General features: G+C 34.7%; 1 non-coding gene across 1 annotated transcript; it reads left to right on the top strand.

Annotated features, from left to right (window-relative positions):
• The first annotated feature begins 13,897 nt into the window (after window positions 1–13,897).
• Window positions 13,898–14,004, top strand: LOC131154752 (small nucleolar RNA R71). The gene has a single exon (XR_009136660.1). It is a non-coding gene; the product is annotated as a small nucleolar RNA R71 (small nucleolar RNA).
• Window positions 14,005–14,653: the final 649 nt, after the last annotated feature.

The following is a 14,653-nucleotide window of genomic DNA, read 5'->3' on the forward strand; positions in this document are numbered from 1 at the left end:
TTACCATAGCCCGTATTTTTGTATGCAAAAATTGTTTTCAAGTTTGCATTCAAACATCTCTTGTGCTTAGTTTATTGAAAACAAATTTTTGAGGTTGTTTGAATCATCTTGCTAGCATCTTTTGAAGCCCTAAACTGATATTGTGATATTCAATATTGTGTTTCAAAGCTTACTTAGATATACACTCTAGATCCTGATTGCTTATCTATACTTGATTGAGTGTTTAGCACACATCATTAAGCACTGAGCATATTTTCTATCATTCGTGCTTGCATTATTATTTGAGCTATACTGTGGTACGTATCTGCTTGTGAAGAAGCATATTTCCATGTACACAAAATTTCATATACATTTGTTGTATTCCAGGCGTGGGCCTAAAGAGGGAGACTAGTGACTCACTCGAAAAATGAGCAGCACAAAGTCTATCCCAAGTATAGGAGTTCAGTCGTGTAATAATTAACCCAAAGGCCAGACCGACTCTTCAGGGAATGCATTTTAATTCCAAACTCGTGTAATTCCAAAAGAAATTAAGAAAAGAAAAATTTACTAAACACAATTCAGATTCAGTTTCCTAAGATTTTTGAGATTTTGCAATGAAATTAAAACAATGTTAACTTTTATTTGTGAACTTAAAATTAAAACATAAAATAAGAACCTAATATACTTAGAATAACAAGAGACAAATGACGGTAATTAAATCCTATTTAGACAATTAACAAATCATACGTATGAAATTCTTGACAAAAGCCTAAAGATCAAAACTTTATTAATTAACTAAAACATTCAACCATAAAATTAAATACCAACTAAACAATTGAACTTAACCCAATTAATTAATGTAAACAAAATTAAACTTAATCCTATAATAGATTCAAACAAAAATAAATTAACCTAAACTTAAAATTACGGATTAACAAAACTTATCGAACTTAATAAACTGAAACACAATAAAAACTCAGAATTTAATTAAACGGAACTTAAAATAAATAGAACCAAACAAAATTTAAATCCTAAAGAAGAATTTTTTGTTAAATGACCAAACCGAACTTTAACAATGAAAAATAACCCACCAAAATTAATTCTAATAATGATATTAAATAAAAAGGGAAAAAAAAAATAAATTGAATATAATAATAAGAACCCAACAGAAATTTAAAAGTTCAAAACTTTAATTAAAATTTAACTGAAAATTAACAATGATCAACTATGTATTTAAATGCAAGAAAAAAAAAAAAAACTAGAGAACAAGAGGAGAAGGAAAAAGAAAAGAAGAGAGAGAGAGAGAGAGAGAGAGAGAGAGAGAGAGAGAGAGAGAGGGTGGCTGTGAGAGAGCTGCCTCCTCCAACCCCAGCCGTGTCTTGTGCATGAACAAAAAACAAAAAGAAAAACACCCTACCCCAAAACCTATATCCTACTTTCCTCCCTGACTTTTCAACCTCATTCTTTCTTTCCTTTCTTTTTTCTTTTCTTTCTTTCCTTTCTTCCTTCACCCAGCGTATCACCCACGGCCCTAAGAGGACCCGGCTGCATGGTAGGGTCACATCACCTTTTATATATATATTTTTTATTTTTTTCCTTTTCTTTTTTCAAAAGCACCCAGTCTTCCCTCCACTTTCAAGTTTGATTTCGACCATAATAAAGCTTGTATGTCTCAAAGATCAAAACATAAAAGTTGTAGAGATCTTCCTCAGCTTTCCCAAAATTTTTTAATCATCTAGATTGGAACTTAGATGAGAAAGTTACGCCCATATTACAGAGTAATGCCAAAATAGTCCATAAAAACAGTGTACGGTAACTTCATGTCTAATTTAGACCTTGATGCAACCAGTATTTCTAAAAGTGCAAAAATTAACATTTTAGAGCATTTTCTTAGCTTTCTATAGCATCTTGAATCATCTAAATTGGAGGTCGGATGAAAGATTTACGCACAGATTATGAAGTACTGTTGGTTTTTAGCTTCCAATAGTTGCCCTGTAATAAAAAATACCAAAAATTTAAAAATTACTCTATAAAACCCAAATATCATAAATAGAACACAATGTTAAAATATTAAGAGTAATTAGGTATTTAATTAAAAATATAAGCTTCAATGCATGAGTTAAAGCACCTAACTATGCATTTTAAGTGCGTAATCACACCCCCAACTAACATTTTGCTAGTCTCTAACAAATAACGTGAATGAACTCCAGAGCGGTATTCACAAATACTAATTCTAGTTAACATGAAATTAATGCCCATGCAAAAAAATCATATCATTTCACATACAGAAATATAACCAAATTTCACACAAGCTCATCATATACAATGCACATAGCTCCGAAGTAAGTCATTCATGCAGGTTTCATCGTTATATAGTAATTAAGAACAATATACTCACATGAAGTTAACCAGCAATACAATTCAGAGTTAATGTAGCCATATAAATTCGAGTATAAATAGGTGAAGTCTCAAGGTATGTGTAATGTGTATGACTCATTACACCCAGGATATTAGTGGACACCTATAGAACGGTCGTTTTGATTTGACCTAACTAGTATACCCTCAAAACACTCAAAAAGGATAGGTTCACTCATCATATGTGAGGAGGAGTGTTGCGATCAAACATCCCACATATTGTAAGGAATAACGCTAGATGTATGGAGTGGACTAGTCTGAAAAGGGTCTAGCCTATTTATGAGGTGTCAGGTCCTTCACCCTAACATCTTCTCGCCTAGTCGCTATATCCAACCAAGACCACCCTAGATCAACTTATTCACAAACTAGGCATGAGTACATATGAGGCATTAAGCGGTTGAAGAGTCTTCATATGTGGATAACGTGTGTCGTGTCCCTGACCTTTTGTTGTATTTGTGTGGAGCAGGAATTAATCTTTCACTTCATTCATGTGTATTTCTATTTCTTTTGTATTTTTTTTTCTTTTGCTCATTCTTCAGTTTCTTTCTTTTCTTGGTCAATTAGGACAATCATTACACTTCTTTTATTGTCTTCATATCACCAATTGGAATTAAACTCGAATAGTAGTCCATGAACTAACTTTATCTCTAGGGGTGGTTCAGCCTTCACATCTAGAGTAGGCTATAAGACCTAGGTTTCTATCTCCCCACTGAATGTCACCTCTAGGCTAGCAAGTAAAAAACAGAGACTAGTGTACAAAGAGTATCCAAAAAAAAAAAAAGGAAAGTTGAGTTTTATGAACTCTGACGTTAAAAGCTCAAAAGAATGATAAATGGCTCAACAATACCTCATAAGGTGTCATAGTCGTCATAGGCACTCTCTCAGTACTCACAAGGAACCCTAAGTGCTACAAGTCACGTGAACGTGCATTTTCAGTCTCATAAGATACCATGTAATACAGGAGTTTATACAGCCAGATTAACACGAATGAACTACTAGTCAACGTATATAGAGTTACAATTCCTAGATTAGCCATATAAAGAGAAACTACACATAAATAACCCACTATACAACTTAAGTGTGTAACTCTTAGGTTATATGCAAGTATGTAAAGGGTATCAGTCAGTGTTAATCATGGACTAATCATCCATATTGAAACAAAAAATTCAATGTAATTTATCATTCCCCCTACTAAAGGGAACATTGTCCTCAATGTGAAAGCATAGGGGAAATAGAAAATATGTGCACGGGGGAAGTGGAGCATACCTGGGTGGAGAAGTAAGGGGAAAGAAAAACTGAAACTAAGGAAAAATGTACCTAAAAATTAACTAAAAATAAAACAAGGTAAAACAAAATAAAAATAAAGGAAAGAAAAATATCACAGTTTGTCTGGCGGAGGCTTTAGAGGTATTTCATCTGGTGGGTGTAGCTCTATAAATTGAACCGGCGAGTCTTCAAATTTGAGTCGCCACAATGAATCTATCTTGTTACCTATACAAAAGTTAGCCTTAAATAAATCAATACATTCTAAGGTACCAGAAAAAATATGTGCAGATTGCCTTCCTTGTTTTAACAAGAAAGGATCTTTATTCAGCATATTTTCCAGGAAATTCACTTCTTTAAGAACCGGTCTTTGAGGCAAAGTTATCAGAGCAGTTACCTTTGGTTCTTCAGAAGAATTAACATTTAAATTTTAACCTGGTTCCCTTAAACATTCACCATTCTGCTTACCCTCTTTTTTGGGTGTACCCATCACCTTACCACTGTGGGGATTTGCTTTGAGATTGCACTCCTTGACATTTACTCCAGTAGGGAATGATGGTTTCACGACTGTCAATCTCTAAGGGTAAGGTACCATAGGTTAGTACTCTATACTGGTCTTGGTCTCCATGTTAACTGAATTTTTCAATTCTGGGCTCGCTTCCTTTGATTTTTCTTTGACCTCATATATCTTAGTTGTAACTTCAAGTGTCGGGACAACTGTTAGTTTGTCGATTAGTATCTCAGGTTGGGAAACTTTTTTTCCACTTCTCGAAGTAATAATAGCCTCCACTGTCTCAAGAGAAACATGATGTACTTGTTGCTGTTGGTGCTAGTATTCTTGAGGATTAAGCTGAGGTTCTACCAGAAATTCCCCTTTTTTCTAAGATATTCAATTGCATGCTTATCTCATTAATGGTGTCCTGCAATTCATGTATAGCATGAGTGTACTGATTGTTAGTTGTGACGTGAATCGGCATGAATTGTTGAAACATATTTTCCATCTGTGTCATGCTATCATTAGGAGATTTCTTTGCTGGAATAGGAGCTAAATTTGGTTGAAATCACAGAGGTGTGTAGCTTTGAGAGACCTATTGTGGCTAATACTGCAACTGCTATGGAGGGGCTACATAAGATTGAGGAACTTGCTAATACTGTGAGGAAGATGGACTAGACTGATCATTCCTCCATGAGAGGCTCGGGTGATTTCTCCATCCATGATTATAAGTGTTTGAGAATGGCTGATTTTGGGATTTGTTGATCCAATTTACTGACTGTACCCGATCAGATCTACTTTCTTGCCAAACTGGTAGTAAATGACAATCCTGAATTCTGTGGTCTGAGGTCTCACAGATAGAGCAATCCTTAGCTTTCACTTTCTCTGGATCCATAACCTCTAATTTCTTAGACAACGAAGCAATAAGAGACTATAGACTAGTTTCCTTTTTGACCTCGTATCTGCCTTCACCACTGATCACTCTGAGTGGTTGTACTGCCATTGGTTCCTGTTCATGTCTTGTGTTCCATTGTTGGACACTCTCAGCTAAATAATCGAAGAATGATAAAACCTCATCCAGTTCCTTGCTGAAAAACTTCCTGTTGCACATAGTCTGGACAAACTGTTTACATTCAAGGGTTAGAGCAGTATAAAAATAATTCACTAACCTCCAAGATTCGAATCCGTGATGTATACATATATTCATCAGGTCCTTGAATCTCTCTTAGCAAGCCTAGAACGTCTTGTCACCTTTTTGCATGAATTAACTGATCTGTTCCTGCAAAAATTGAGTTATCTGTAACGGAAAAAATTTAGCCCAACTAGAGATAGAATTAGGCCTAAGAGAACTAAATCACGTCTTAGCCTTGTCTTTCAATGAAAAAGGAAATAGACGCAATCTAATTGCTTGATTAGTAGTAGTCTCGTCTATGAATGTAACACATGCAAGCTCAAAATCAGTTTAATGCTTATACGAATTTTCATACTCCATCCCATAAAATTGAGGTATCACATATATCATTCTAGACTTAATGTAAAAGTTCTGTGCATTCTCAGACAATATGATGTGAGATGGTTGTATGGTTTGTGTGGGCTGCAAAAAATCCATAAGCATGCGTGGTGCAGGTACAGTCATACTTTTTTTCAAAACTCAAATTTTTTTTTTATTTTTTTTATTTTTATTTTTCATGAGAAAAATTAAAATAATGAGAAAAAAAACACTAGTTTGAAACTAAAACTGACATTCCTTGGTAACGGCGCCAAAAACTTGACTTACTTGAAAAATGAGTAGCGCAAAGGCTATCTCAAGTATAGGAGTTTAGTCGTGTAATAATTCCTCTGAGAATGCATTTTATTCCAAACTTGTGTAATTCCCAAAGAAATTAAGAAAAGAAAAATTTACTGAACATAGTTCAAATTCAGTTTCTTGAGATTTTTGAGATTTTGTAATGGAAATAAAACAATGTGAACTTTTATTTATGAGCTTAAAATTAAAACATAAAATAAGAACCTAATACACTTAGAATAACAAGAAACAAATGACGGTAATTAAATCCTATTTAGATAATAAATAAATCCTAAGTATGAAATTCTGGACAAAAGCCTAAAGATGAAAACTTTATTAATTAACTAAAGCATTCAATCATAAAATTAAACACCAACTAAACAATTGAACTTAACCTAATTAATTAAAGTAAACAAAATTAAACTTAATCCTATAATAGATTCAAACAAAAATAAAATAACCTAAACTTAAATAAAAGATTAACAAAACTTATCGAACTTAATAAACTAAAATGCAATAAAAACTTAGACTTTAATTAAATGGAACTTAAAATAAATAGAACCAAACAAAATTTAAATCCTAAAGAAGAATTTTTTTTTAAGAGACCAAACCGAACTTTAACAATGAAAAATAACTCAACCAAAATTAATTCTAATAATGATATTAAATAAGAAGAGAAAAAAAATGAATTTAATAATAAGAACCCAACAAAAATTTAAAAGTTCAAAACTTTAATTAAAATTTAACTAAAAATTAACAATGATCAACCAAGTATTTAAATGCAATAAAAAAAACTAGAGAACAAGAGGAGAAGGAAAAAGAAAAGAAGAAAGAGAGAGAGAGAGAGAGTTGCCTCCTCCAGCCCCCCAGCCGTGTCTTGTGCATGAACAAAAAACAAAAAGAAAAAAACCCTACCCCAAAACCTATATCCTACTTTCCCCCTTGACTTTTCAACCTCATTCTTTCTTTCCTTTCCTTTCTCTTTTCTTTCTTTCCTTTCTTCCTTCACCCAGCGTATCACCCACGCCCTTAAGAGGACCTGGCTACATGGCCGGGTCACATCACTTTTTATGTATATTTTTATTTTATTTTCTTTTTTCAAAAGCACCTGATCTGCCCTCCTATTTTAAGTCCAATTTCGCCATAATTAAGTCCGTATTTCTCAAAGATCAAAACACAAAAGTTGTAGAGCTCTTCATCAGTTTTCCCCATAATTTTGAATTGTCTCGATTGGAGTTCGGACGAGAAAGTTACGCTCAGATTACAAAGTAGTGCCGGAATAGTCCATAAAAATAGCGTATGGTAACTTCACATCTAATTTAGACCTTGCTGCAGCTAGTATTTCTCAAAATTCAAGACACAAAAATTGTAGAGAGTTTTCTTAGCTTTCTATTTCATCTTGAATCATTTGAATCGAAGGTCGGATGAAAGAGTTATGCACAGATTATAAAGTACCGTCAATTTTTAGCTTCCAATAGTTGCCCTACAATAAAATATACCAAAAATTTATAAAGTATTCAATAAAACCCAAATATCATAAATAGGACACAAATTTAAAATATTTAGAGTACTTAGGTATTTAATTTAAAATATAAGCCTCAATGCATGAATTAAAGCACCTAATTACGTAGTTTATGCGCGTAATCAACTAGCCTTGTGGAATAGTCCTGGATTGGCTTAGATTTGGTTAGGAAAGTTAGGTACACCATCTTGGTAAGGTGAAGGTTGAGGTCAGTCCCACTAATTGAATTGGTTGTAACAGGTGCCGCTCCACCCGTTAAGTGAGCCGTAGTGGAATCCTTATGCTGGTGAGCCAAGACGGGGACGTAGGCACTTTGGCCGAACCCCGATAACATATCTGGTGTCAGTCTATTTTTCACACTTTATTTTCTACACCTGGATGTTTATTGGTTAAATATATGCTTGGGTTTGAAACTGTTTAGACTGCCTCCTAGGTTGCGTAATAATGATTGTTGAATTAGTAAAACCTAGGCATAATTTTTAAATCTCCAATTCACCCCCCTCTTGGGATTGCACCAAAGCTAACAAAATGAGGTAGAGGGAGAGACGTGTACCTCTTCATCATCTAATGCTATCAAGCAACAATTTGCTACTTCTTGATCACTTGAGTCCAAATCATCCCAAGTGGTAGCCTTCTTCTCTTCAGTTCCTTCATATGTATATTATAATTCTTCCCAAATTGCCTTTGCACTTGATTGGTGCAAAACTGCAAGTGCACAGTGTCATAGTTTTATAATATAGTGATGTGAAGAGTATCGTCCTCAGGGATTATGTCTTAATTTTACCAAGTGCCAAAATTGTACTAATCTTGATTTTATTTAGAAAATTTAATAATTTTAGAATGCGAAATTGAAATAAGGCTACTTTAAATAAACTATTTAAGGGAAAATAAAACTGGTTGCCACGTATCAAATTAATGAGGGTGAAAACTTCTAGGAAACTGATTTCACCTAGTTTCTCACTATACTTTACTCATCTAGCTAATTCGATTCCGTTTTCTCTATTTATTAGCAAATCTCCAATTTTTTAAAAGCCTCTTTCGATAGTCAATCAGAACTTATTCTTGTTTATTATTTAACATAAAAATATGAAAATTAACAACACAAGAACGCAGTAAGACCCTCAATTTTTTTAATACCATGTAAGTTCATACAAGTATTTCAATGTCTATATTCACCTACGCTGAATTATCCAAGATCTATCCTATAATTCGCTCTTTCGGTAGGAAATCACAAGACCAACATCATCTAATTAATGGTCAGTTAATTAAAACCATTAAGTACAGAATAACTCAGACAAACATTAAAGAAAACTACTTCAGATTAGCATAAGAGAGCAAACATAGTTTAAAACTGGGTTACATCATTTTCCTAGAATAAAAGAATTAGTTCATGTCGAAAATTAAATCAAACATAAACAATTTCACCATGCTTTCTTTTATTTGGAGAGTAGAAGACAAAACAACACCCACAGTACCGATGTCGCGCGCCGTGAACACCCCGAGCACCATTGTTGTCTGGCGCTTACCAGTTCTCGAAAAGATCTTAACTTTTTAGCATACTGCCAACCACCTTGCTGTTCGTGTGTTGTGTCTGTGCAACACCCCAAAAGAAAACCTCCCAGATGCTCCTCATGGCCTACTTTGCATGTGTCCCAAAAATAATCCCTCCCCAGAGTTGCAGCTACTCCCCAGTTCGGCCTCCTTGTGTCTCCCAAAAAAAAAAAAAAATATTATGATCCTCTCCGTGTGTGGTGCAGCCTCCACAAGAAGCCCTAGAATAATCCTCATTTCTTTGACTTTTTTAAATCCTTTCTTTTCTTTCCTTTCTTTCTTTTTCTTTGTGTTTCTTCTATATGTCTCTAGCGCATGCCTACCAAGAGGACCCAGCTGCATGGTCGGGTTAAATCATATATTATTTTTTATTTTTTTTCTTTTCTTTTCTTGTTTCTTCCTTTTTTTTTTTTTTTTTCAGCGTAGAAGCCTGATTTTTACCTTCCTACTACCTATAACTCTCAAAGCTCAAAACATAAAAATTGTAGAGAAATTCCTTAGATTTTCACAATATTTTGATATATCTTAATCGAAACTCGGACGAGAATGTTATGCCCAGATTACGAAGTAATGTCGAAATAGTCCATAAAACAACGTACGGTAACTTCACATCCAATTTCGACCTTGATGTAGTTAGTATTTCTCAAAACATAAAACATGAAAGTTGTTGAGGATTCTCTTAGTTTTTATATCATTTTGAATCATATGAATCAGAGATCATATGAGAGAGTTACACATAGATTACAAAGTAGTGTCAAAAACAACCTCTCTTTGCGTGCATAGCTCAGCTTCCGAAAATTATCCTTTAAATGTTCATGAAAATCCCGGATGCTCACGGTCTTTGATTTGGACTCTGCCTCACATACACGTCACCTCTTTATGCTCACAACCCACGAACATTCTAATCTTGGATTTAATGTTAAAAAATTATCCTGCAATAATAAAACACGAGTTTCCATAAATGTTCGGCAACAAATAGGGTAATTATCTTAAAATTATCGGGCGAGCTTAATGATTAAAATATTAGACAAAATCGGTCATTGAATTAAGATTATGATCTTTAATGCATAAATTTAAATACCTAATTACACAATTTTGATACGTAGTCACACCCCCTAACTAGTTTTTTGTTAGTCTCTAGCAAATAACGTGAATGCAATCCAAGGTGGTGCCATATCAATTTCAGTGAATGAACGCACATGCAACACAACCATACCTTTTCATATATAGGAATATCACCAAATTACACACAAGCTCATTTGTACACCAAAATTAACTCGCAATTTGGAAACAAGTCGCTCATACAAGTTTCATCACTGTATAGCCATTAAGAGCAGTATACTCACATAAAATTAACCAGCAATCACAATTCAGAGTTAATGTAGCCATATAAATTTAAGTATAAATAGGAAAACTCTCAAGAAATGTGTAATGTGGATGACTCATTACACCCAAAATATCCATGGACACCTACAGAACGGTCATTTTGACTCGACCTAACTGGTATACCCTAAAAAACACTAAAAAAGGATGGTTTCATTTGTCGTATGTGAGGAGGAGTGTCATGATCAAACATCCCACATATTGCAAGGAACAAATGCTCAATGTACAGAGTGGACTAGTCTAGAAAGGATCCAGCCTATTTACGAGGTGTCAGGTTCTTCACCTTAGCATCTTCTCACCTACTCGCCATATCCAACTAAGATCACCCTAGATCAACTTATTCACAAACTAGGCGTGAATACATCTGAGGCATTAGGCGGGTGAAGAGTCTTCATATTTGGAGAACATGTGTCATGTCCCTAAATTTTGTTGTAGTTGTGTGGAGCAGGTATTAATCTTTCACCTCTTTTGGGGTATTTCTATTTCTCTTTTTCTTTCTTCTACTCAATTTTTAATTTCTTTCTTTTCATGGTCAGTTAGGACAATCATAACACTTCTTCTATTGTTTTCATACCACCTATGTGCATTAAGCTCGAATAAGAGTCCATGAAATAAGTCTATTTCTAGGGGTGACTCAGCCTTCACATCTTGATTAGGCTACAGGACCTTGGTTTCTATCTCCCTACTAGATGCCACCCCTAGGCTGGCAAGTCAAAAACCAAGACTAGTGCACAAAGTGTATCTAGAAAAATAGGGAAATTTGAGTTTCATGAACTATGAGTTGACGTCAAAAACTCAAAAGAATGATAAATGGCTCAACAGTACCTCACAAGGTGTCAAAGTCGCCAGGGCGTTCTCTCAGTGTTCACAAGGAACCCTAAGTGCTACAAGTCACGTGAATATGTATTTTTTTGGCTTCAAGAGATACCATGTAGATACAAGAGTTTATATAGCCAGATTAACACAATTGAACTACCAATCAACCTTCAATGAGTTACACTTCCTAGTTTAGCCATATAAAGAGAAACTACACATAAATGACCCAAGTGTGTACTCCTAGGTTATATGCAAGTATGTGAAGGGCATAAGTAGTGTCACTCATGGCCTAATCCTCCATATTCACATTTTTTTTCAATGTTATTAAAATATGAGAAAGATTGAAGAAAATAAAGAAACTTCCCTGACTTCTTGGTGAATCCGTCGAGGAATTAAATTTTCAGCTTTATACTCGTGCCAAATAAAGCTGCATAAAAAATCTAAATTATTCAAAAGTGAATAGATAAATAAATAAAGTAATAAAGATAAAAGAAAAAAATAAAAGAAAAACTCTTTGGGTTGCCTCCTATAAGCGCTTGTTTTAACGTCACCAGCCAGTCTTTTCAATCTTCATCAACCAGGATCTCCAAGAGGAATAAATGCACAGTTCCTCTCCATTTGTTCTCCATAGTAGTGCTTTAGTCTCTGACCATTAACTCTGAATATATTCCCTGTCTTGTCCTTCAAGTCTATTGCTCCAAAATGAAAAACTTTGTCAATTGTACGAGGACTTGTCCATCTTGACCTCAACTTACCTGGGAAGAGTTTTAATCTTGAGTTAAAGAGTAGAATCTATTGTGCTGGAGCAAACTAATGCCTAAGAATATGTTTGTCATGCCACTTCTTCGTCCGCTCTTTGTAGATTTTTGCATTTTCATATGCATCACCTGAGAACGCATAACGAAGATGCTCAGGGAATTGCTTCAACTCTAGAGATATAGGTTTCTGCATCTTTTCTTTAGAGATTATAGAATCCATCTTTACTACCATAAGTTCTAGCCTCCCTACGCACTAGTGTGTTTTAATTTTCTGCAAGGATCATTTTAGGAGCTAGTACATATTTTTGAAAGGCTTTTTCTACACCTTGCTAAATGACATCTACTCAAAAGCAAGTGCTTGGATCTTCTAGAAATCTCATGTCTTGGTAGATGTTGAACATAACCTCTTCCTTGTCAACTCTCAATGTTAACTCACCCTTTTGAACATCAATTAAAGCCCTTTCAGTGGCCAAGAATGGTCAGCCAAGAATTAGTAGAACTTCTTGGTCTTCCTCTATATCTAACACCACAAAATCTGTAGGAAAATTTAATTTGTCCACCTTTACCAATACGTCTTCTATGATTCCACATGGATACTTGATGGATTGGTCTTCTAGTTGTAAAGAAATGGTTGTTTGTTTCATCTCTCCAAGTCCCAATTTCCAGCAAATAGAAAGTGGCATAAGATTAATGTTAGCACCAAGATCACATTAAACTTTATCAAAAAATGAATTTCCAATAATGGAAGGCAAAGTGAAACTCCCTGGATCTTTTAATTTTTGAGATAATTTCTTTTGAAGAATAACACTACATTCCTTGGTAAGCTTCACTGTTTCAAACTCCTCCAATTTTATTTTATTTGAAATGATGTCCTTCGGGAATTTGACATAGTTTGACATTTGTTCCAAGGCATCTACAAAAGGAATGTTTATGTGAATTTTCTTAAAAATTTCCAAAAACTTAGAAAATTACTTATCTAATTTTTTCTTTTGAAAAAGTTGAGGATAAGGAAGTGGAGTAGAGAGAATAGGAGGATTGTCAGGAAATGAAATTTCTAGTGGTGTGTCAGTCTTTCCTGGTGTATCATCCACAATCTCCTTTTCTTCCCTTTATTCTTGCTTCAGCCATTATTTTCAGTTGTAGGTGTGGACATGGTTTCCTTTGTTGGTGACTTCTCAATTTCTCTTCCACTCCTAAGTGTGATGGCCTTGCATTCTTCCTTTGGGTTCTCCTCTGTGTTGCTGGGAAAAGTTCCTCTTTGTTGGGAATTTATGGTCGTGGCTAGTTGCCTGATTTGCGTTTCAAGATTCTTCATAGTGGCTCCCATATTGCTGCAATGAGTCTCAATGTTATCCAACCATGAATCATTCTTTTTAAACCTTGTTTTGTCTCCTCAAAAAATGATACCATGGCTTCCTCAATTGACATCTTGTTTCCACTTTGTTGACTTTCAAGTCTTGGAGGAGGTTGTAGCACATTCCTTGTATTTCCATAAGACAAATTCTCATGATTTTGATGCCTTGGATGGTAATATTGTGGCAAAGGATCACCACGATAATTATAGTTCCGATTGTTGATGTATTGAACTTGTTCTTAACTCGCTTGTTGCTCGGATTTGTCCTACTTGTTGCTGCCACATATTCTACACTTTGTGGTATCCTTTGGGTTGTCAAAGCTTAAATTTGATGAGATAGAGAAGCAACTTGAGCTAAAAGTGTAGCAAGCGGCTCCAATTCATGAATCCCAGCACTTTCTTAGCCATAGTTCTTTCGATTGGCCATTGATAGTTATTTGAGGCCATTTCTTCCAAAACAGTAGTAGCATCCTCAGGTGTCTTTGGCATCAAAGTTCTCCCAGACGCAACATCAACTAAAGTCTGAGTTTGCCTGTTTAACCCATTATAAAACATATTAATTTGCAACCAATCCGATAATCCATGTTGAGGGTAGCGCCGAATCAAATCCTTATACCTTTCCCATGCTTCATAGAGTGACTCAAAATCATGTTGCTTGAATTGACCAATCTCACTCCTGAGTTGAGCTGTTTTTGTAGGTAGAAAGAATTTAGCTAGAAATTTTTCTGTTATGTCCTGCCAACTAGTGATACTTACTGGTTGTAAAGATTGTAGCCAACCTCTTGCCTTGTCCCCCAAAGAAAAAGGAAACAGTCTCAGTCTAATGGTGTCTTCAGTAACACCATTGATCTTTACAATGTCACAAGTATTCCAAAATATCGCCGGATGGATATTGGGATCATCAAGTGGTGATCCACCGAATTGGGCCTGCTGCACCATGCTGGTTAATGCAGGTTTGAGCTCAAAATTTTTGCCATTAATGGATTGGTGTTTGATACTTGAATAGTTGTCATTCACAACTGGCCGTACATAATCCTTTAAGGTGCATGACTGCACATTTGTTGCCCGTTATCAATAGCTAGTACTCTCCTTTTCCTTAGTGCTCTGAGCGTTCTTTCAATCTCTAGATCAAAAGGAATAATGGCACAGGTTCTAGCACGACGCATCCAACATAAAAACACACCTGAAATAAAGAAGAGTAAAAATAAAATAAAATAAAATAAAAAAATAAAATAAAAAAATATAAAAAATAAAATTTTAAATTAAAAGCAAGATTACTTTATATCGATATTGGAAAAAATAAGAAAAACTCAATCCCCTACAATGATGCCAA

This window comes from Malania oleifera, chromosome 4 (genome assembly GCF_029873635.1).
Source record: "Malania oleifera isolate guangnan ecotype guangnan chromosome 4, ASM2987363v1, whole genome shotgun sequence".
Taxonomy (NCBI): domain Eukaryota; kingdom Viridiplantae; phylum Streptophyta; class Magnoliopsida; order Santalales; family Ximeniaceae; genus Malania; species Malania oleifera.